The sequence below is a fragment of the Triturus cristatus genome, chromosome 1_1, assembly GCF_964204655.1.
Source record: "Triturus cristatus chromosome 1_1, aTriCri1.1, whole genome shotgun sequence".
NCBI classification, from domain to species: domain Eukaryota; kingdom Metazoa; phylum Chordata; class Amphibia; order Caudata; family Salamandridae; genus Triturus; species Triturus cristatus.
In genome coordinates, this window is record NC_140579.1 from 575,056,046 (window position 1) to 575,080,216 (window position 24,171).

The 24,171-nt window shown below is 47.3% G+C and overlaps 1 protein-coding gene across 2 annotated transcripts in view; it reads right to left on the reverse strand.

Annotated features, from left to right (window-relative positions):
• Positions 1-24,171, reverse strand: part of LGR6 (leucine rich repeat containing G protein-coupled receptor 6) — a 1,163,733-nt gene that overhangs the window by 360,034 nt on the left and 779,528 nt on the right. The window lies entirely within an intron of this gene.

Consider the following 24,171-nt stretch of genomic DNA (forward strand, 5'->3'; position numbering starts at 1 on the left):
TTTTGCACTACCAAAACTTTTGCACACAAAATGTAGACACACTGTAAAGTCTATGAAAAGTAGATCTAAGTTTGCGTTTTGTGCAAGGAAATGAGCTCTTATTATCAGAGGAAGGCATTTCTAAAAGGAAAAATAATTTCTCCTCTGCTGGGAAAAAAACAACTAATACTTATAATAATTCAGACTTTTCCAATAAGACTGAAGAGACGGATTTCCAATCAAGAAAATCGGCCTAGGGTAGGTTTGGATTTTTTAGGCATACTTGTGTAAATATATGCCTGTGTATGTTTTCAAGATCTACACCTATGAATAAAAAATGTGTGACTGTCGAGGTAAGTAAGAAATCTAAGCCAGAAGCAGAAGTAAATCTCTTCCCTTAGATAGTATCCTTAATTATCACTTACAGCAAGCAGTGATACAACACAGCTACATCACAAAGAACTAGAGCAAAGGCTCAGAAAAGACAGACAATAGCTGTTGTACTTAACCACTCAAACATCTGCAATTGCTTGCATTAACCACAAGATCGCTCATGGAGGTTATCCAGAATTTGCACAGTCAAGCTCATGTTGCTACAAAGAGAAGCGGTGTCAAACGTGTGCACACATACATGTGCTATAGAAGTGATTAGTATGTAAAGGTCATGCAACTGCAAATCAGCCAACATTGCTTACCTCAAACAATTTAAGAAATGTCACAGGGGAAATACGTGAGTAATTGCATGGCAGGATGAATTGCTACCAAATTATCATTCGGACGCTTTACTCGTGGGACTTCACTTAAGTAGCTGAGGAGTGCTGCACGGTATCTGCTTTCTAATTTTAAAAGCAGTCTTTCAAACGACACATGACTGGCATTCATTGCATCCTCGGTACTTGAAATTACTAAACTCGAATAATGTGGGACTAAATCGTGACCCAGGGTTTATTAACAATGTGCAGAGTGAAATAGCACAGTCACCTTTAAAACATGAACAGAATCTTCGCTTTTACAGTACTCAGATGAGTGACTGGGCTATATACATATTTTATGGGATAATCTAAACTTGAGGGTTTACGGCAGATTTTAGTGTCAGCTTTGGCTGGAGCCCTCTCGCCAGGAAGCTCCGGCATGCATTGCGGTGATTCGTGTTGAGAGCTAGCAAACCCCCATGTTACTATCACAAGCGGAGAATTTACCAGTGTGACTTCTCGGCGTCTAGAATGTAAAAAGTCCTGTTGGGCACACAACTTAGCCTCGGTTTAATTGAACCACGCCTCTCTCTCTCATTTAAAAGCCCTTACAACTGAACAAGGTCACTATGTGGTGTCGAAAGTAATTTCATCTTTGCTCTCAGGCAAATGCAATCACTACCTGCAACCGACTGTGCCTATAAAAACACCCTTAAATTTGAGGAACTATCCAGAAACCAAGGCAGCAAGCTAGACAAAAGCGGACTATAGACTATTATTAGTTTTTTTAGTTTTATATAGCGCGAACTCGACCCAAAAATATCAGGTATCAGAGCGCTTTACTTTACATGAGCACCAGTTTCATTACAGATGGACACTTTCATTCTTGTCAGGCACAGGGAGATTAAGTGATTTGCCCAGAATTACAGGATGTTGAGCACTCGGACACGGTTCCCCAGCTTTGAGGTCAACCGCTCTAGCCGTAAGGCTTTTCCTAAGTCCTATGCTCCCTTAAGTGAAGGTCTATTGTGGGAAGGATTGCACAGTCAGACCCTCCCGGGTTTAAATGGACTGCAATTCAGCCCCACGAGCAGCACGACATCATATCAGAGACAGAGACCTAACAAACATGTCCCTTTCTTCTGTTCCCAGGTCGTACAAAGCCAGGAGACTCCAGGCTAAGGAGCCTCACACCATGCAAAAAGGCCAAGGCTAATTAGTTGCACTGCTGCAAGGCCAGTAGCACAGCGATCACTAACTGTCATAGGCCGCCTAGCTGCATGGCCACACAAGGGAACAGTTATATGAATTTGCACTGCTTTTAACTTTTAGTTGTAAGGAGTTACAGGCGATATGTGTGAGATATCCCGTGGCTAGATGAGGAGAGGTGCTCTGATCGAAGAGTTTCTGACAGGACAGAGGGGCTGCTAGCTTCTTTGAGGCACCGGCCCACTAGATGCTCTCCCAGTCTCTCATTGAACCATTCTGTTTCTGATATTGTTCAGTGGCACCAGAAATGCACAGGATTAAGTGTTAATGCCCCGGTTACTTACCGGTAATCTTCATTACTCCGAGTATAGTCTTCCTCGCCATATGACTAACAAAGTGAGCCTCAGCTCCACACCAGAACCCTCCAAAGCAAAAAAGTCAGCCTCCCATGCCTCCCATCCCTTCCCAATATGGCCACCCCATTAAACCCCTGACCTCTATAAGAGGCGGGCCGGCCCAACCCTTCAGCCTGAAACTACCAAGCACAAACATGAACCCGATAGCCAGACAGGTAGGGAGGGATGGGAACTAATGTGGCGAGGAAGACTATACTCGGAGTAATGAAGATTACCGGGAAGTAACTGGGGCATTACTTTCTCGTTAGTCTTCCTCACCACATGACTAACAAAGTGAGCACATACCAAAGCCAAGCGGCTTCATGGAAACTCACAAGAAACCAATGGACCAGAAAGGGATGCCCACGGAGGAGGGCAAACCCAACAGACCAGATGAGTGGAAGGACCACCCAAGAGAGAGGCAACCACGAGCAGGAAGAACCAGCCCAGGACAGAAAGACACTGGAAGGGCCGAAAACCCGGACCTTCGAGACACGAAGAGTCGCCAGAAAATCCACCTTAACCAAAAGCCAAAGGGGGACAGAGAAGGTACGGAACCAGACCGTACGGAGCCAAAAGCAACAGCAAACAGGCCACAGAACAGGAAGCATGTCCAATTACACCAAGACCGCCCAACGGACAGCCAAAAACGAGAGGGGAGCAGAAGCCCAGACAGAGGAACCGAGGGCATCCCCACCACATCGACCCAACAAAAGCCTTAGCAGAAAAGAGACGCAGTCAGACAGAAACACAGCAACACCGCACGGTGGACCACCAACCGCGGGAGAGCTGAAACCACCAGAGGAACGGGGCAGCGGAACCAGATGCAACCAAACAGACTGGCAGGAGCCGCAAGAACGGATAGGGTTGCAAAGGAAGCCCCAAAAAACAAGGGCCACCACAACCCCACCCGCCAGGACACAAACAGGCAGGACATGGACCCCAGTCGCAAAAAAGACCCCTCGGAAGGGTGCGCAACACCAAGGAGAGGACCCAGGCAGGCACCCGGCCACCAAGGGAACCCAACCGGCCAACAGTGAAAAGGGAAGGCCCACAAGGCCGCCCACGGAGCTCAAAAGAGCGGAAGGAACCAGGCCCAAGGCCAAGCCACCAGAAAGTAAGCGAACAAGCACCAGAGGCCACCATGCAGAAGAAAGCACAGAGAGCCCGACAAGGAGAGGAACGCAGCACGGAGGAGCGAGACCGCCCCGCACAGGGACCGAGCAACCCAACAATGTCCCACAAGAAGGCACCCAGGCGGGCAACAACTAGACCTGGCCCAGCCGAACAAAGAAGACCCGACAGGACCAGGAGCGTACCGGGAGGAACAGCCACAGGCAGAAACACACCCAAGGCGAGAAGGACAGAAGAGCTGGGCGAACGAGCCCAAGCCAAGTCAACACTCCCAGGGAGCCACCCGAGCCAGCAGGCCCAGGACCCCAAAACCAGGGAGAAAGAAGAAAAGGACACAAAGTCCACACCGGAAGCGCAGGGCCCCGCCTGGGAGAGGAGAACCGGGAGTCCCAGCACCCCTCGGACACCCAAAAGCACCGCTGGAAACAAAAACCACCACGGGAAAGAAAGAAGCAGGGGCAGGACAAAAACCCGCGCCCACAGAGGCAAAACACGGACCACCGCGCAACAGCCCTCAAGTCCACCAACAGCAGCAGCAGACGCCACTGACAAAGCCCCCAGGTGAGCACCACCAAGAGGACAAATGCCCTGGCCAGGCCAAACAAGCCCAGAACCCCTGGAAGAAAAGGGACCCCAGGAAAGTGCAATGCCGGCAGCCCGGACGAAAAGGCCGAAGAGGCAACACCGGGGGTACAAACCAGAACAAAAGTGACCCAGACAAGGATAGCACCATTGTGCTAAAAAAAAGGCAACAGTGGTGAACCTCGCAAACCCCCCACAGCACGAAGCAGGGGAGAAAATGCCCAGGAGAGCAACGAGAAGCCCCCCGCGGGGCCGGAGCAAAACTGGGGCAAAGCCCAGACCAGCCAAGGAACGAGTGACAGAAGGCAGAGCACTGGCCCAAAAAGGAAGCGTCCGAAGATGCAGAGCCACAACACACACTAGACATGGGCCCCACAGGAGAACCAGCCCACAGCACCAGGTAGTCCCAGACAGACACCGATCAAAATCGGGAACTAGAGCCCCTGCCCCAGCCCCAGAGGCCGAAAAGGCCACAATCACCCGGGAAAGGCCAGAAAAAGAAGACCGCAGGACCCACCTGCCGACAGGGAGGGACGGGAACCGAGCGCCCGGCCCGCAACCCAGAAGAAGGGGAAAGAAGCGGGCACCACCAACTACTAACCCACACAGGACCAACTCCGCCGGGCACAACCAACAGTCGAAAGGAAACCGAGGTACCAGGAGACCACCGTGACAACCGAAGGCACCCACAAGGAAACATAGGATGACGGAGGCCAGAGACGAACCCTAGTCCCGTGTGAGCCTGCTCCAAGGAGGCACAAGACCAGCCACAAGTTCACAGGACCTGGCAGCCTAGCGGAGCCACAGGCAGAAGCTGAAAGCAACACCAGAACCCCCAACCACGGGACTCGGATGGGACCCGAAACCAGCGGGGCAGAGGACAAACCAAGGGGAAGTGCCCGGTACCAGAACAGCATGCCACCACCCCGAAACAGGCCGAGATCACGAGAGGAAGGGGGACAGGATCCAGCCAAACACGGGAAGACCCGAAAGAGAGCTAACCGCACCACAGCAAGCACTGGCCAACGACCAACCGCAGTAAAGGTGCGAGCCGAAACCCCGACCCGACACAGCAAACGCCCTCAAAGATCAACCACCCCTGGGCACGAGCAGGCGAGTCCCATAACCAAAAACAGGGGACAGCAGGGTGGCAAGGCAGGAGGCAGGATCCATGATCCTGAAACAGAAGCCACCCAGGACGCAAGGAGAGGCACAGTGCCCATGCTCTGACTGATTGTGAAATGCTACCTCCACGGAGTCTGGAGAGAACCGAGAGGGATGGGGAATGCGGCTGACGTCCCTGTGCCACTAAGTGGTATCTACTCTGTCGGCTGCTGTCATTGCGGCACCAGCTCTACTGTTTCAGTGTGTGGAGCCAATGTGCCAATGTGAGGGAGGGTATTGCAGAGGACTACAGGATAGCAGGCCATTTTTTTGTGTGGGTGGTGAAGGGAAGACATTGGGGGGTGTATGGGGAGGTAGAGAACACTGTTTTTTTGGGATGGGAGGGATGGTGAGGGCAGGTTTTATTTAAGGGCAGATTGGGAGAGTGGCGTGACGTGCAGTATTGTTTTTTGGATTAAGTGATGTATGGGAGGGTTCTACTGATGGCGACTCGGGAGGGTGACTTGATGCCAGGTGCTTGAATTGGCTGATGTAGGTGAGGCCATGGTGTGCGTGACACCCCAGGACCACTCACCCTTGCACTGCTCATCTGAGTTGGGACGAGGACTTGTAGGCCCATGCACTGCTATAAAAGAGGGACAGGTGTGAATGAGGTGGAGTTTTCCATCTCGGCATTCCAGGTGACACCATATATTACTCAATTCTTATTACCTATTTGATGTCACTTGGGTCCCCTCAGTAGAAAATAATCCAGTTATTAGCAACTACCCAGCTATATTTCTATATGCTGTCCCTCTTAGATTGCACAATATAAACAATATTAAACGATTGGGTGGGAATTCATGACTAGACGCACAATCACCTTCCAAGTGTTGAAAAATATATATGTATATCCATATAAATTCATGTGTATGCACTTCAAAGATATCAAATCATGCTTAGATACATCACACTAAAATGAGGCCTAGAGCTCCAAAGGGCTTCCTATCTAATCTTGCCTGAACAATCTTCAACAGCTTTTCTGAACCCCCTTAGAGGTCACTTTGCTTGTCCTGACTTCATGATAGTTTCCTTATCTGGTTGTGCAAGTTGCTTACACAGTGCCAAGCCAGCCTTTCTGGTCTGCCCATATCTAGCTGTTTATGATTGGCATGGTGCGAATCTTGCACATCCCTGTTAGCCATATTTGGCTTGGTGCTTTATTCTAGTTCCGCTGACATGGCATTACTAAACGTATACAGCACCCCGAAACCAGTCACTCTGGGAAGAAGCAGTCTGAGAGCCCCTAAGGCAGGAGACCTGACTTCCTCCTTGCTAATTAGCAATGATGCATACATTTGGTACCAATAAATACATTTCACTCTGTTTCTGAGCAAATGTAACGCCCTGAACGTCTCAGGATCGTTTAACAGACACGATAATGAGGACGCAACCACTTGTGAAGGGTTAGTTAGTTTAATGAAGGCAAAAATAATACAAAGAATAAACAAAGGTTATAGTCACTGGAATCCTCCAGGCTAAGTACGTTACCAGCCCACAGCACGGATGGTCCTAACCGTCCTCTGCATATACGCCGATCCCGGCGTATGCCAACAGAGGGCAGAAATGAAATGGCCGATAATGCCAATCGGGAGGCTGTGAGGGGCACGAAGAGTGTTGGGGAGAATCGAGGAGTCAGGGAAACACCCAGCCGGGGTCTCTACCTGAAGGGAGCAGCCGCTCAACCTCTTCCTCAGACTGCACCGGGACGCGGAGTCACCTCCTGGTGATGCGTCACCGATACCCCAATCACAAGCAAAGAAGACTGAACCGAGAGCAGCCGCTCGATCGATCCTGTGGACTTTCGAGTCTGTAACGCGGCAAACACCTCCTGGTGTGCATTACAGCTGGCAGTCCCTGTATCTCTGGTCGGGCTGGGAGTTACGACTCCAACCAGCAAAAGCGCCACTGCGCTTTGACTCAGCCGAGTCAAAAGGCGAAGCTCAATGGTTATCCGGTAGAGCTTCCGGGTCCTTCACAGGTGACGATGGGGCAAGACACGGCCCAGGGAGTAACGACTCGACCTACCTCCGTTCTTGCCTTACTGGAGCACCACTCCGGAACACTGCTCTTCACTAAGCAGGTACGTCGGTGTAAACACAATATCCGACAGCGTTGTACCTCCCGGTTCCTCCCTTTATAGGGCGTGTTTTCCTTGAGTTATGTAACAGCTCTCCTGTTTACATAAGGGCGTGTTTCCTTGAGTTATGTAACAGCTCTCCTGTTTACATAAGGGCGTGTTTTCCTTGAGTTATGTAACAGCTCTCCTGTTTACATAAGGGCATGTTTCCTTGAGTTATGTAACAGCTCTCCTGTTTACATAAGGGCGTGTTTTCCTTGCCTCGCATGACAGGAATTCTTGACAGCAAACCTGCTATGTCTGGTGAGTTTCATTCATTTGCTTCTGGGAGGGTGCCAGTATTTCCCCATCAGAAATGGTGATGGTGAGAAAAATAAAAGCTGTTTCTTTTAGTTTTAGGTGGACTGGACCCCAGACGGTGAACCAACGCCATTAATGGATTGAGGGGACAAGATGCAGGGCAGCACCCCAATGCCTGAGAGGACAGACCAGACAATTTCTACGATCCATGATGAGGGCCCATCATAAAGTGTCAGAAGGACGTGGCATCAACTGATGCTGTTGAGTGAAGTACACAACGCAGTCTCGGAAAAAGGTGATGGTCTGCACCTGCAGAAAAAATAGACTGTAGAGGACAATGCAGGGCAGGTCAGTGAAACCGCCCCTGAGCAAGACGACTGCAGACCAGGAGGAGAAGCAGATGACCACTCACTGCATGCCTTTAAATTACTGACACTTACAGAAAGTGCCCAGGAACTGAGTGACTAAGTGACACTGTAGCCTTATGCATTGCATAGAGCAAACAATATTTGTTGGACACTTTATTATGAGTATGCTGCAGGTATCACGACAGCCTGCTGATATAATAATGCACACAGGAAGTAGTATGTATTGAATACTAGCATATCATTGTGTTCATGTTCAAAAATAATTATCTCATCAGAATGTATCAATGTAACAATATATGCATTTTATGCAAACACTGTGTAATGCCATCCAGAGATATGTAACTATGTTTCCTTCATATATACATCTATATATATTTTGGTTTTAAACTAATGATGGATAGGACTATCCAAAAGGGGGGATTGTTGACAAATATATATGTATATACATATAAATTCATGTGTATGCACTTCAAAGATATCAACTCATGCTTAGATATATCACACTAACATGAGACCTAGAGCTCCAAAGGGCTCCCTATCTGACCTTGCCTGGACAAGCTTCAACAGTTATTCTGAACCCCCTTAGAGGTCACTTTGCTTGTCCTGACTTCATGATAGTTTCCTTATCTGGCTGTGCAAGTTGCTTACACAGTGCCAAGCCAGCCTTTCTGGCCTGCCCATATCTAGCTGTTTATAATTGGCATGGTGCAGATCTTGCACATCCCTGTTAGCCATATTTTGCTTGGTGCTTTATTCTAGTTCCGCTGACATGGCATTACTAAACATATATAGCAACCAGAAACCAGTCACTCTGGGAAGAAGCAGTCTGAGAGCCACTTAGGCAGGACACCTGACTTCTTCCTTGCTAATTAGCAATGATGCATGAATTTGGTACCAATAAATACATTTCACATGTTTCTGAGCAAACCGGCTATGTCTGGTGAGTTTCATTCATTTGCTCCTGGGAGGATGCCAGTATTTCCCCATCACCAAGGTCCCTCAGAACTCTGATTTCTTTGAGAAGTAGTCAGAAAAAACGTACAGCTGAGCTTTGTGGACTCTTTACTTCACTGTGTGCAAACGTTTGGATGAGTTCAGGGTTTGGACATTTTGAAAGTCTTACACTAGGAGCATTTGAGAGAGCTGCTCAACAGATCTGAGCAGTTAGATGATGCTGGTTGCACTATGCCTGCCAACTCCGCGATTGGTTGTTGTTCTACTGAACCCAGGAAGAAGTTGCATTTAATGAGGGCACATCATGCTTATTCAATTCGGTTTTAAGATTTAGCAACCCACACACTTGCAATAAAATATTTCAAAGCTCAAATACTCAGGAGAAGATGGTGTAAGTTACCAGGAGTACTTTACTGGGTGACATCACCACTTTAGATTCCAGAGTGGAAAGGACAAGAGGTGCTCATATCCAAGAAAAGATTCTGTGCAAATGGGAACGTGTAAAATTGTAATTAATAACTCAAAGTGAAAACATGAACATTTTTGAAGATCATCACTCTGCATCATCAGCAGTTGCACAGTCTTTAAAGTTAGTAGAATCTAACTAGTCAGCGAAGATTGAAGATCCAATCTAAAATGGTGGGAGGACTAGGCCAGAGTGAGTCCCGTATCATGGGACTCAGGAAATTGTGGCATTCCTCAAAGGACTGGACCTCCTGAAAGGCTGTTAAGATTCAGGCATTCACTTAGAGGCACAGAATGAGGCACGTCTGTGTGGGATGGCCGCTTGTCCTGTTTTTGCAGGTCTGTCCCACATTTTTTAGGTTTGTACTGTTGCTTGCACTCTGCTGGAGTGGGACACAAAATGTCCCCCTTTTTGCTGCTCACAGCTAGCAGCTTGGTACCTTGAGAATCCTGGCATAGCGTCGGCCTCTCACTATTTCAGCCATCCATGATCTGCAAAAGAGATGCCCGTTTGTGGCTGGGAAGGAGACGATGTTGCACATGTGTGGCTGGGAAGGAGAAGCTGTAGCACATGAAGGATCCTGCCCACTGCAGCTTCAGGGACACAGTTGCCTTTAAAGAGTCCATGAGAGATGTGGTGACCTGAAGTTAAACAACCCAGAATGTGTAATTGAAAACCATGCTAGGGACCTGTCCTGGCCATGCCATTGATTTTTATTTCTTCCATATTGTCAGATCAGGTGACAAAGGAACTGAAAGAGTATGATTTGCCCAAGATCAAACAGTTTGGTAAAGCAGGTGAACAGAGAATTAGAGTGGTCCTGTCTAACCAACCACCCTCCTCCAAGGTATTATCTAGTCCATTATTTTACCTCAAACTTGCTGTCAGCTTTTAGGTTTATTCTACAAGACTTGGTGTGGACAAATAATGGAGGCAGAGCAGTAAATTCAAAAGATGCTTGGCCTAAAGCACACAATTTGGCAAAACGGCGAGACCGGTATTACAAAACATGTCTCCTGGCCCTTCCGTTTCCATCTAACCCACTAGTCAGCAACTGGGGTAGCAATGATTTCCCAGGGGAATGCCACTGAATTGTGGGTGCTGCCTAGATTTTTTATTCAGTGTTTATTTTCAGTTATTTTGATATAGAGGTAAAGCGAGGGTTTGGTGTTAATTCTAGAGTTGGTGTTTGGCCATCTCAATGAATTGCCCACCTTGTTTGGGTTCCTGGAAATATTTATAGCACTTGCTACCTGTACTTTGTCTATTTCTAAGCCCCAAAATATTTTCATATAATGGGAAAAGGGCAGAAGATGATTGGGAGACTTTTTCTTTAGGTACTGGGGCAGAAGGTGGTTAGGTGGTAGTATCTATGGCGAAAATGTTTGGTTTACCATCTGTGTTTCATGTCTTGAGACCATTTGGATGATGGAGTCATTCATTTAGTAAATGATGGAGTTATTAATTTTCTTGAAATGTGCCACTTCACTTGCGAGTGGTCATGGCTTACTCAAAGTGGTAAAGGAATTGGAACTCAAATAGAGTAAGACTCTGCTATCACAATCGATAAGCTCAATATCCAACTGAAATATATCTTGCTACAGGGCCTGATTTAGAGGAAGGGGCTACAGAATTAAATCCCAAAAAATGAGCTTTGTGACTCATAATCCCCCATGAGCCATAATAAATATATTTGGATGAAGAAACACACACAAAGTGTCTCTGCAAACACAAAGCCTCCACAAGCTCACAGTGTCCTGTGTAGCGATAATGTAGAGTTGGCCACCCTAGTCTGTGCCTCTGAGACACAGCCTTATGATGGTTTTGAGCCCAGTAATACAGGTGCGGAAAATTGTGCAAAAATTGATGCCTCAGACTTACTCACAGCTCCTGCCATGGTCTCCTAGTTGGAATAATTCCCAAACCATAGAGATTTCATGTATTTTGCTTTTACTGGTGTAATTAATCCAAGGTGAGTGTCTTATTTCACAGTTTTAGAGAAATTGGTGATGGGCGTGAATATAACACAAGAGCCTGCGAGATAAGGTATCGGAAGCAATGATGCTTGGAGGCGTCAGGACTCCAACAAGCACCGTGCACGACAGCCGTTTATAACCCTGGCACAACATCAGAAGTATCAGTTTCCACGAAAAGAGCCATGGCCTGCACCTGGTAACCAGAAAAGGCTAAATGAGACGGCAGTCAATCAGGGGTCCCTTCATCTCACATCATTTGGTGAACAGGCTTTAATCTGCAGGCTCAAGTCGCAGAGCAGCTCTTTGCATTTAACCTTATCTAGCGTTAATATAGCATCAGGAGCAGCCATCTTGGTGCTACAAAAGTCCCCGTCAGGTGCTGAGCAAGGTAACATGCAAAGGGTGTACTCTACATCCCCAGGAAGGCAGACCGCCAGCAGAATGCTTGTCTTAACATAACATTTGTACATGGACCTGAGGTCTTTGTATGCAACAGTGTTTTCAGTTGTATGAGCTGTCCTGCTCAGTGCCAAGCAGAAGTGAGAGTATGTGCTTCTGTCAGGCTTGTGCAATACTGCTCCAGGCGAACCGCATCATTGCCGATTTCAGGATAACCATGTAAATTAAATTTGCTCATTTCAATTAATTGAAAGTAAATGTCGCTTTTTCGGTTTTCAGAAACTTCGGCATTGATCTGGCCATCCTGGGCACCACTGTCTTCTGCGGTCCATGTGACTGACGCAAAAGAGAATATGCACGTAACACTTTTAGATCCTGTGAAGTTTATTTATTTGATTTCTGTAGGTTCTTTGTTAAAGTTAATTCAGACTTATTACTGAAATGGCGTAGATCATCCCTCCAGTGACATATTCTCATGACATTTTATGCAGAAAGAAAAGTGATTTTGAGGCTATAGTTCATGTTTGCACTGAGGAGGAGTGAAAGGTAGCGTCAGGACATCATGAAATGTTAGGCACACTTTACAATAGTTATTTCCAAGAGGGGGAACCAAGTGCTTTTTTATTTATAGGTCCAACATACAGGCCCAAAGACTAATGTAACCACCAAGGTATGTAGTTCCTAATGAGAAGATGCAGGTGGGGGTATGGGATCTTGCAAGTGAACCCTAGTGTGTGGGTATTCACAAAGACAGGAGAAGGGATTCCTCCTTATTGGAAACAGACCCTCACACACCCAAAAAGCAGGTGTCTTGCTTCATCATTGGGTCTGCTCCTACTCGGGTTGGCGATGCAATACACATTCAGGCACCCATGATGGGGCCTACTTGGCGGAGATCTTTATTCCTTAAGCCGTTGGGTGCAGTGCGTGTGAGGGCCCGAATGTGAAATATGAGTGTAGGTGGTGATATTGTGTGTTTGTGATATAAAACAGGGAATAGTGGTCCACTCAGAACAATTTTAATGAGTTGTGGTCACTACCCTGGTTAAAACTAGAAAAACGCACACTCCCTCTCTAAGGTATGTGGGAATATGTGCTGGTGTAATAGGTCAACATGTTTCTTGCCTGTGTATCTATTGATGGCAATTCTTCAGGACCAAAAAACAGAATCTACCCATACTTTTTGGTGGTGGTCAGGACCTCATTGAAGTACATATGTGACCACCCGTACAGCACCCTAAAAAGTCGCGATGGCAGATCTAAACCCCAACCTGCAAAAGAAAACATAATATGACAATAGTTAGATATCATATCTGCCTAATAACAGTATGCGACGTGCACCATCCAACAAACATGGTGTAAAGCACACGTGCGGAACACAGGTCAGCTGTTGCATGCATCATCTGTGATCTGTGTATTACCTAATACACACTATCAACATTTAAAAACAATAAAGGGCTAACATATAAAAAGCAGCAGAAAAGTATAGCAACATATGGAGTCGTGGAATATTAACAGTAAGCCTGCTCTGGCTAACTCACCCTACTCGAGTCATGAGTTTACGACATCCTGTGCTGGTAGAGGCAGACACCGAAATTAAGTGTCCTATTGTGTGGAGACAAGGAAAAAACAAAGTAAAAACAAGACTGTGAGGCCAAAATCTCAAGATGGTACTTGGGTGGTGTTGTCATCGACACAGTACCTACTAATGATGCCCAAGGCCTCCCCCAGACCATGTAAGGCGGTGGCATGTGGGTACGTGGAAACCTCTAACAGTCAAAACACACCGTGGCCAGATGTCGAAAGGACAGGGAGCCTGGCGCCTCATTGTGGTTGATCACGTCCCAACAACCCACATAGTAGGTTGATCGAGAGCTGATGGCACACTGTGGTAAGTGCAAGGCCTTGTATCAACAAATGACTGAACGTAGTGCCAGAACCAAGATCAAACCACATCAGTGGGAACTGCTCCCTTTCACCCGAGTGGCGGCTAGGGTACACATGAAGGACACAGGGATGCCAGGGAAGCAGTCGCTGCTGGCCTAAATGTTTACCAGCGCTGCTCGTATCAAGAGTCCAGTGGCCAAAAAGTGCGGCGGTCTTGAGGATCCAAAACCTGTCCCGCCACCTTCCACGCTCGGGGAGTCGTAGAAGGGGCAAAGCGTGCTCGCCAATACTTACAGTTTAAGGTGTGGAGGACCTTCCGTATCCCTACCCCTGCGCTGTTACCAGACCGGGTCACGCCGTTCACATGGAAACTGGAGCAGTTATACCCAGCGGGAGCCGGCAAAAGGGTGTGGAACTTCCAGAGCAACCGGAAGCTGTAAGGTCAGTAGGCTAGACCGCTAACCCGATTTCGCGGGCGCCATGTTGGGTTTTCATGTAGAGAGGATGAACAACCACCGGAGTAGAGCATGGCTGAGAGTGATGGATAACCTATCCAGTCCAGCGGCTGTCTGTACGAACCAGGTGAGGTCAAAAAATAAGGCGTGAATGTCCCTATAATGTGTAGTGGGACTAGAGGTGTGTGTGTAACGGGGGCTGATGGAGGCGGCTTCAAAAACGGGCTCGTGTGGGCATCAAGTCCCCGTTGGCAGTGTATTTGGCAATGAAATGCGGGATCGAGTATGACATGGTTAACGAGAATAAATGTTGGTAAGGTACCGGTGCAGGTGCGATAACCTATCTGTATTTATTTAATACCAGGATTCGTGTTGTTCACAAGCAATATAGACAGTATGTGGGTCGAGTGTTGGTAGTGGGGTTGGTGTCATTGACCCACACAGGGGAAAATCATGGTTGCATGGGGTACAATGGGGTGCAGCAAGCAGTGGCAATGTCTGCTAGTTAGCTTTCCAAACACATATGTAAGGTGGCCTTAACATTCATGTGGTATGCCAGTGTCCTAGTTATCACAAGTTCATGTTCAGGTGTTATTTATTGCTTGTATAGAGCACCAATTGTTACTGATTACGTCAAGAGGCTCCAGGGTATATCCTCATTGAGACCATGCTTGTCAGTAGACAGGCGCAGGACCCATCTTTGTTCTAGGCGGAACAGCCCATTTAAATGAATCGTGGGCATGGTGTTTCTCAAGGTAGTGTGCAGTCATCTTGGTGTTGCTTCTGTTGCACCCAAAGTTGCTCTTATGTTCCATCATGCGCACATTAACCTGTCTCATCGTCATCCCTATTTACAGGAGACCGCAAGGGCAGGTCAGTATGTACACGCAGTTGGATGAATTACAATTTGTGTGTGTCATAATTATCCAAGTGACCCCATTGGGGAATATCAGTTCTTTTATAATCTTGGTTTGGGTGCATACAGAGCATGAGCCACAGGGGTAGTGTCCCTTTACAGGCGGCAGACTCCAAAGGGTTCTCTGTGAGTTGGTATTAAGCTTCTTAGGTCTGATGTGTATGAGCAGATCTTTAAGATTGCTAGTCCGCTTAAATGCAAACCTAGGAGTAGGCAAGGACAGTGTGCCTGTGCTCAAGATGTCCCAATGTTTGCGGATTATGTTCCTAATCCGATTGGAATCGGAGGTGAAGGTGGTAACACATGTGATGGCATTGTCTGGCTCTCTCGTGACGTCCTCAAGCAGATTCTCGCGATTGTTATGTCTTGCTCGTTTGCATGCCAAGCAGCCACGGCCCGTATAGGGCGTGTTACTGGGGCGGTGACATGGGGCAGAGGAGGGGCAGGGTGGGGGGCTGCAATATTCGGCATACGGCCGATTGCAGGTAAATTACGAAAAAAATAAAGAAAACAAATTTTGTTGCGCGCGCTGCATCACATTTGGCGATGCTGCGCGCGCAACGAATGTTTTTTTTTTTTTTTTCGTATCTTACCTGCAATCGGCCGTATGCTGCATTTTGCAACCCCCCACCCTGCCCCTCCTCTGCCCCACGTCACCGCCCCGGTAACACGCCCTATACGGGCCGTGGCTGGTGCCAAGGCAACTGTTTGTTTAGGGTATTCGCGCCTGATCAGATCTCTCCTAAGAGTGCCTGACTCCCGCTGGTAGTTTGTCAAGGTGCTGCAATTTCTTTTGATGCACAGGAATTGCCCAAAGGGTAAGTTTTGTCGCAACGCCTTAGGATGGTGACTGCTAAAGAGCAAGAGGCTATTCTTATCGGTGGGTTTCCGATATAAGGTGGTCGTAATCTGACCTCCGTCCAGTTTGATCAATAGGTCAAGGAAGGGGATTTCAGTGGCTGACACCGTATGGGTGAATCGCAAAAATGGATTCAGTGTATTTATCCAATTGCAGAATTCTTCACACTTGGTGCGGTCTCCTTTCCAGAGAATTAAAATGTCATCTATGAATCGTCTCCAGAGCAGCACATTCGCCCTGTAGGGATTATGTGGGTTGTTAATCTCTCTGTCTTCAAAGGCTGACATGTACATACATGCCAGACTCAGTGCGAACATGCTGCCCATAGACGTGCCCTGTGTTTGGTGGTACAGTTGGGTGTTATATTAAAAAAAGTTTTCGGTTAATGCCAAAGTAGCACATTCCATCACAAAGGGCACTGGTGTCGGTGAGGATCACTCTTGATTACCAAGGGCATCCTCTATCACCTCAAGGGTTGCCCTCTATGAAATGTTGGTGTAGAGGGCTTCCACATCCAGGGTGACCAAGAGGTCAACTTCGTCTGGATGTGGGGCCCCCCGCGAAACAGGCGGAGGATGTCAGTTGTGTCCCTGACAAAAGAAAGTGTGGCTTTCACCAAAGGTTGGACGAAGTGGTCCACAACTTGGGACAATGATTCCAGGAACTGGGGTAATTCCTTTATGTATTTTAGGAAGGCAATAGAAATACGGTGTCTTGGGCTCCTCTGCTAGTAGGAAATCGGCTTCCTTTTTGGTAATCCAACCTTCTATTTCTGCAGAGAAGATCATTGTAGAAATGGTCCTACTCAACCTAGGAGCGGGATCTTCCTTGATAGGGGTGTAATACCTCCTATCGCTCAACTGTCTGCGACATTCAGTATCATAGTCCAAAGAGGACATGATCACCGTGGCACCACCCTTATCGGCTTGTTTAATTGTGATATCCTTGTCATTAGCCAGATCCCTGATAGCGGCGGATTCAGTTGCAGACAGGTTGTGGTAGGGGGTGTCGGTGCTAGGTTTGTTCAAATCCCTGAGAACTGCCTGCTCAAACGTCAGGACTTCATTGGGTACCATACTACTATTGGGAGGGAAAGTCGATGGTTTATGTAGACCAGAGTCTTCCGTCAGGGGTGGTGAGTGGTCCTGGAAGAAAGCTTGTAATCTGATCTTCCGAAAGAAGCCTTGGACCTCGCAAATGTCATGGAATTTGTCAACCTTGGGTGTGGGCACGAAACCTAAACCTTTTTGAAGGACCCTTTCCTCAACGGAACTGAGGACCCTGGATGAGAGGTTAATCATTAGTTTCTATTCCCCCTCGTTTGGCTCCTGGTCTCTACTGCTCTCGCAGGTTGTTCCTGCCACTGTACTCTTTTTTGCCCTCTTCTGCGCCCTCTTCCTCTGCCCCAGCCTCTGTCTAAAAAAGGTGGCTCTGTGCCGTGTTGAAAGAAGGGCGGAGGGCCTTGTTGGTACATTGGGTAATTCCAAAACCGGGGTCCCTGGTATTGTGGTATGTTGTAAGGAGGGTACATGGGTGGATGGTAATTTCTGTTTTTTTTTGTTGTTCCAGCTACCTTTACTAGAGTCACTATGGGATGATGATCCCCTCCTCGATTGACCTGAGCTTTCATCCGAGGAGTACCCGCTAGTAGTCGTCGTGGAGAATTTCTGAATGTCTTTCTGGAGTTTGGAAATCTTTTGTTTCATTAAATACTCCCTATCATCCGCAGTTTCAGCGTTGATTTCTGCTAGTTTGGTTTTATAGGTTGTTGTTTGTATCATGACTTTAATCGCACCTTCTGCAGCCTGGATCCTAATCAGAAGTGCGTCCGCTATTCTTTTGGCTGTATTGATGATAAGGATGAGCCAGTCCCTAGTGCATTTCCATGCTACTAGGGACCACTCCTTTTTGAATACTGCGTCTTCCAGAAATAGCCGTGGAAAGTTGTTAACAATCAGGCCTTTGGGGGCTATGTTGGCCCTTAAGTATTCAGTCATCATGGCCCCATGCAATGTAACTTTCAGCCACTCATGTTTCCGGTTGGACAGTGAAGTCCAATCCTCTGATTGGCTACCCGAGGCGGAGCTGCCATCGGGTCCCAATAGTGATGATGCTCGTAATATTTTTGCTGCTGCTTCGTCACCGAAGCTGAGCCCCTGATAGTCTTCCATACTGAAGTCTCAGCGGACTCGTGGAGAGAGGAACAGACGGAAGTGGCTCCTGTTCTAGATAAAAGATGGGCCAGAGGGACTCAGTGGAACTCCCTGGTAACCTGAATAACACTGTTCCCACGGGTAGCACCTGTGCAGTCAATTATTTCCAAGAGGGTGAACCAAGGGCTTTTTTTATAGGTCCAACATACATGCCCAAAGACTAATGTAACCAACAAGGTATGTAGTTCCTAATGAGAAGATGCAGGCGGGGGTATGTGATCTTGCAAGTGAACCCTAGTGTGTGTGTATTCACAAAGACAAGAATTGCCATCAATAGATACACAGGCAAGAAACATGTTGACCTATTACACCAGCACATATTCCCACATAACTTAGAGAGTATGTGTTTTTCTAGTTTTAACCAGGGTAGTGACCACAACTCATTAAAATTGTTCTGAGTGGACCACTATTCCCTGTTTTAAATCACAAACACACAATATCACCACCTACACTCATATGTCTACAATGATCTTCTCTGCAGAAATAGAAGGTTGGATTACCAAGAAGGAAGCCGATTTCCTACTAGCAAAGGAACCCAAGACACCGTATTTCTATTGCCTTCCTAAAATACATAAAGGAATTACCCCAGTTCCAGGTCGCCCCATCGTTTCAGGGATTGGATCCATCCCGGAACCATTGTCCCAATTTGTGGACCACTTTGTCCAACCTTTGGTGAAAGCCACACCTTCTTTTGTCAGGGACACAACTGACATCCTCCGCCTGTTGGAGGGGGCCCCACATCCAGAAGAAGTTGACCTCTTGGTCACCCTGGATGTGGAAGCCCTCTGCACCAACATTCCACAGAGGGCAACCCTTGAGGTGATAGAGGATGCCCTTGGTAATCAAGAGTGGTCCTCACCGACACCAGTGCCCTTTGTGATGGAATGTGCTACTTTGGCATTAACCGAAACCTTTTTTTAATATAACATCCAACTGTACCACCAAACGCAGGGCACATCTATGGGCAGCACGTTCGCACAGAGTTTGGCATGTATGTACATGTCAGCCTTTGAAGACAGAGAGATTAACAACCCACGTAATCCCTAGAGGGCGAACGGGCTGCTCTGGAGACGATTCATAGACGACATTTTAATTCTCAGGAAAGGAGACCGCACCAAGTGTGAAGAATTCTGCAATTGGATCAATACACTGAATCCATTTTTGCGATTCACCCATATGGTGTCAGCCATTGAAATCCCCTTCCTTGACCTATTGATCAAACTGGACGGAGGTCAGATTACGACCACCTTATATCGGAAAGCCACCGATAAGAATAGCCTCTTGCTCTTTAGCAGACACCAGCCTAAGGCGTTGCGACAAAACTTACCCTTCGGGCAATTCCTGCGCATCAGAAGAAATTACAGCACCTTGACAGACTACCAGCGGGAGTCAAGCACTCTTATGAGAGATCTGATCAGGCGCAAATACCATAAACAAACAGTTGCCTCGGCACGCAAACGAGCAAGACATAACAATCGTGAGAGTCTGCTTGAGGACGCCACGAGAGAGCCAGACAATGCCATCACATGTGTTACCACCTTCACCTCTGATTCCAAACATTAGGACATCTTGAACACAGGCACACTGTCCTTGCCTACTCCTAGGTTTGCATTTAAGCGGACTAGCAATCTTAAAGATCTGCTCATACACACCAGACCTAAGAAGCTTAATACCAACTCACAGAGAACCCTTTGGAGTCTGCCGCCTGTAAAGGGACACTACTCCTGTGGCTCATGCTCTGTATGCACCCAAACCAAGATTATAAAAGAACTGACATTCGCCAATGGGGTCACTTGGATAATTATGACACACACAAATTGTAATTCATCCAACTGCGTGTACATACTGACCTGCCCTTGCGGTCTCCTGTATATAGGGATGACGACGAGACAGGTTAAGGTGCGCATGATGGAACATAAGAGAAACTTTAGGTGCAACAGAAGCAACACCAAGATGACTGCACACTACCTTGAAAAACACGATGCCCACGATTCATTTAAATGGGCTGTACTTGAATCACACCCAGGGATGTCTAAAAAGTCACTGTTCCACATAGAACAAAGATGGGTCCTGCGCCTGTCTACTGACAAGCATGGTCTCAATGAGGATATACTAGGATAATGAATGAGGATATACCCTGGAGCCTCTTGACGTAATCAGTAACAATTGGTGCTCTATACAAGCAATCAATAACACCTGAACATGAACTCATGATAACTAGGACACTGGCATACCACATGAATGTTTGGCCACATTACATATGTCTTTGGAAAGCTAACTAGCAGACATTGCCACTGCTTGCTGCACCCCATTGTACCCCATGCAACCATGATTTTCCCCTGTGTGGGTCAATGACACCAACCCCACTACCAACACTCGACCCACATACTGTCTATATTGCTTGTGAACAACACGAATCCTGGTATTAAATAAATACAGATAGGTTATCGCACATCCACCGGTACCTTACCAACGTTTATTCTCGTTAACCGTGTCATACTCGATCCCGCATTTCATTGCCAAATACACTGCCAACGGGGACTTGACGCCCACACGAGCCCGTTTTTGAAGCCGCCTCCATCAGCCCCCGTTACACACACACCTCTAGTCCCACTACACATTATAGGGACATTCACGCCTTATTTTTTTACCTCACCAGGTTTGTACAGACAGCCGCTGGACTGGATAGGTTATCCATCCCTCTCAGCCATGCTCTACTCCGGTGGTTGTTCATCCTCTCTACATGTAAACCCAACATGGCGCCCGCGAAATCGGGTTAGCAGTCTAGCCTACTGACCTTACAGCTTCCGATTGCTCTGGAAGTTCCACAACCTTTTGCCGGCTCCCGCTGGGTATAACTGCTCCAGTTTCCATGTGAACGGCGCAACCCGGTCTGGTAGCAGCGCAGGGGTAGGGATACGGAAGATCCTCCACACCTTAAACTGTAAGTATTGGCGAGCACGCTTTGCCCCTTCTACGACTCCCCGAGCGTGGAAGGTGGCGGGACAGGTTTTGGATCCTCAAGACCGCCGCACTTTTCGTCCACTGGACCCTTGATACAAGCAGCGCTGGTAAACATTTAGGTCAGCAGCGACTGCTTCACTGGCATCCCTGTGTCCTTCATGTGTACCCTAGCCGCCACTCGGGTGAAAGGGAGCAGTTCCCACTGATGTGGTTTGATCTTGGTTCTGGCACTACGTTCAGTCATTTGTTGATACGAGGCCTTGCACTTACCACGGTGTGCCATCAGCTCTCGATCAACCTACAATGTGGGTTGTTGGGACGCGATCGACCACAATGAGGTGCCAGGCTTCCCGTCCTTTTGACATCTGGCCACGGTGTGTTTTGACTGTTAGAGGTTTCCACGTACCCACATGCCACCGTCTTACATGGCCTGGGGGAGGCCTTGGGCATCATTAGTAGGTACCACGTCGATGCCAACAACACCCAAGTACCATCTTGAGATTTTGGCCACAAAGTCTTGTTTTTACTTTGTTTTTACCTTGTATCCACACAATAGGACACTTAATTTCAGTGTCTGACTCTACCAGCACAGGATGTCGTAAACTCATGACTCGAGTAGGGTGAGTTAACCAGAGCAGGTTTACTGTTAATATTCCACGACTCCAAATGTTGCTATACTTTTCTGCTGCTTTTTATATATTAACCCTTTATTGTTTTTAAATGTTGATAGTGTGTATTAGGTAATACACAGATCACAGATGATGCATGCCACAGCTCACCTGTGTTCCGCACGTGTGCTTTACACCATGTTTGTTGGATGGTGCACGTTGCATACAGTTATTAGGCAGATATCATATCTAACTATTGTCATATTATGTTTTCTTTTGCAGGTTGGGGTTTAGATCTACCATCACCACTTTTTAGGGTGCTGTATGGGTGGTCACATATGTACTTCAATGAGGTCCTGACCACCACCAAAAAGTGTGGATAGATTCTTTTTTTGGTCCTGAAGAATTGCCATCAATAGATACACAGGCAAGAAACATGTTGACCTATTACACCAGCACATATTCCCACATACCTTAGAGTGGGAGTGTGCGCTTTTCTAGTTTTAACCAGGGTAGTGACCACAACTCATTAAAATTGTTCTGAGTCGACCACTATTCCCTGTTTTATATCACAAACACACAATATCACCACCTACACTCATATTTCACATTCGTGCCCTCACACGCACTGCACTCAACGGTTTAAGGAATAAAGATCTCCGCCAAGTAGGCCCCATCATGGGTGCCTGAATGTGTATTGCATCGCCAACCCGAGTAGGAGCAGACCCAATGATGAAGCAAGACACCTGCTTTTTGGGTGTGTGAGGGTCTCATTCCAATAAGGAGGAATCCCTTCTCCTGTCTTTTTGAATACCCACACACTAGGGTTCACTTGCAAGATCAGATACCCCCAGCTGTATCTTCTCGTTAGGAACTACATACCTTGTTGGTTACATTACACTTTACAATAGCCCATAGATTGAAGCTGGTGAGTTCCTTTAAGAGTAAGCTACAAGGGGAACTGGAAGTGATGACAACCAGGACATAGTTGGAGATTGGGGACTCATGGTCAGTTTGGTTCCCTTTCGAAGATGGTGAGGCTTACTTATAAAGTCGTTGAACTGTTATCAAACTTGTACCCAATCCAATATGTCATCTGTTACTCTAGGTCATGGCGTCACTTCTTCTTTCAGGTCATTCTAGGCAGAGACACTCTAAAGATGCAAACACGAATTGCATCTTGCAGGGATGTTAGACTGCTGAGATAGCTTGCACCAGGTCTTCTCCCTTGCTGCATCGTTCGTGTTTTCTTGAGTCTCCTTTCAGATTCGCTACATTGTTCACGTGATGTGTTGGATCTCTTGCTGCTAGCTCCACTTTTGGAACTATCACTGAACCAACGCCATGCTTCCATTAATGACCTGCATTCCCGGGAGTGTGTTGGAGGTAAGTGTGTTGCCATTATCTTGAATGTAATAGCTATACAATTGCATCTAAATGGATTTTAACCCAATGGCCGACGCAAGCACTACCTCCCTGGTGCTGTGCACGTCCATTGGACGTCACCAGGGAGGGCAGTAATTATTGGGCCGGTGCATCGCACCGGAGTTTTTAATTTTTTTAATTTTTACTGGGGGAGACGCGTAAAGCCTTCCGCGTCTTCCCCCATACCCCCTTCCGCCCATCTGTGACGTCAGCGTGCCACGAGGCGCTCTGACATCACTGATTTCCCCACCGAAGCCGAGGACAGCAGCAGGTAAGGCTGCGCTCGACTCCGATGGGGAAATCTGGCTGGGAACAGCCTCCCCAGCTTTCAGAGAGGCCTCGTTTGAAAGGGGAGAGTCTCCCCTTTCAAACGAGGCCTTCCTGAAAGGGTTTCCTGGCCGTGGACACGGCCAGGAAACCCCACTAGACACCAGGGATGTCTTTGGGGGGGGGTCGGCCTTCGTGGTGATAGGTCACCTCCCCACCCCGGGGGCACATTTTTTTATTAATTTACTTGGCTTTCCCTGGGGGGCGCGATCGCCCCCCAAAAAGTAAAGAAAAACAAAGTTTTTTTATTTTAAAAAATGGTGGCGATATTGGCAGGCGGTCGGTCCTTCTGCTCAGTGGCCGACCCCCTGTGGGGGAAATGCAATCGTGTATGGGGGTATATAAAAAAAAAATTACCTGGCTTTCCCTGGGGTGCGCGATCGCCCCCCAAATATTAAAACAAAAAGATTTAAAAAAAAGAAAAATGGAGTGATATTGGCAGGGGGTCGGTCCTTCTGCTCAGTGGCCGACCCCCTGTGGGGGCAATTATTTATTTAGAAAAATATGGGCATTTCTGTGGGGTTCACCATCGGCTCCCGGGGGAGCCATAGGCATGCACATAACAAAGTGCATATTATGTAAAGAGGTTAGTGGGTTACTGCTTCTGCGCCCTTTTGTTTTTCGTGCTTTTATTGGGCTAAACTGTCATATTAATGCTGCATGTAAACTTCAATGGCAATGTTAGAGCTTTATGTTTTTTTGCCCAGTCTTTCATCATCTTAACCTTGTGAAAAGGGTTCATTTGGGTAGAAAGTAATTTTTATTATGAAAGAGAACCTCTAACAATGATGGTACGTTTTAAAATCTGGATTTGTGCTT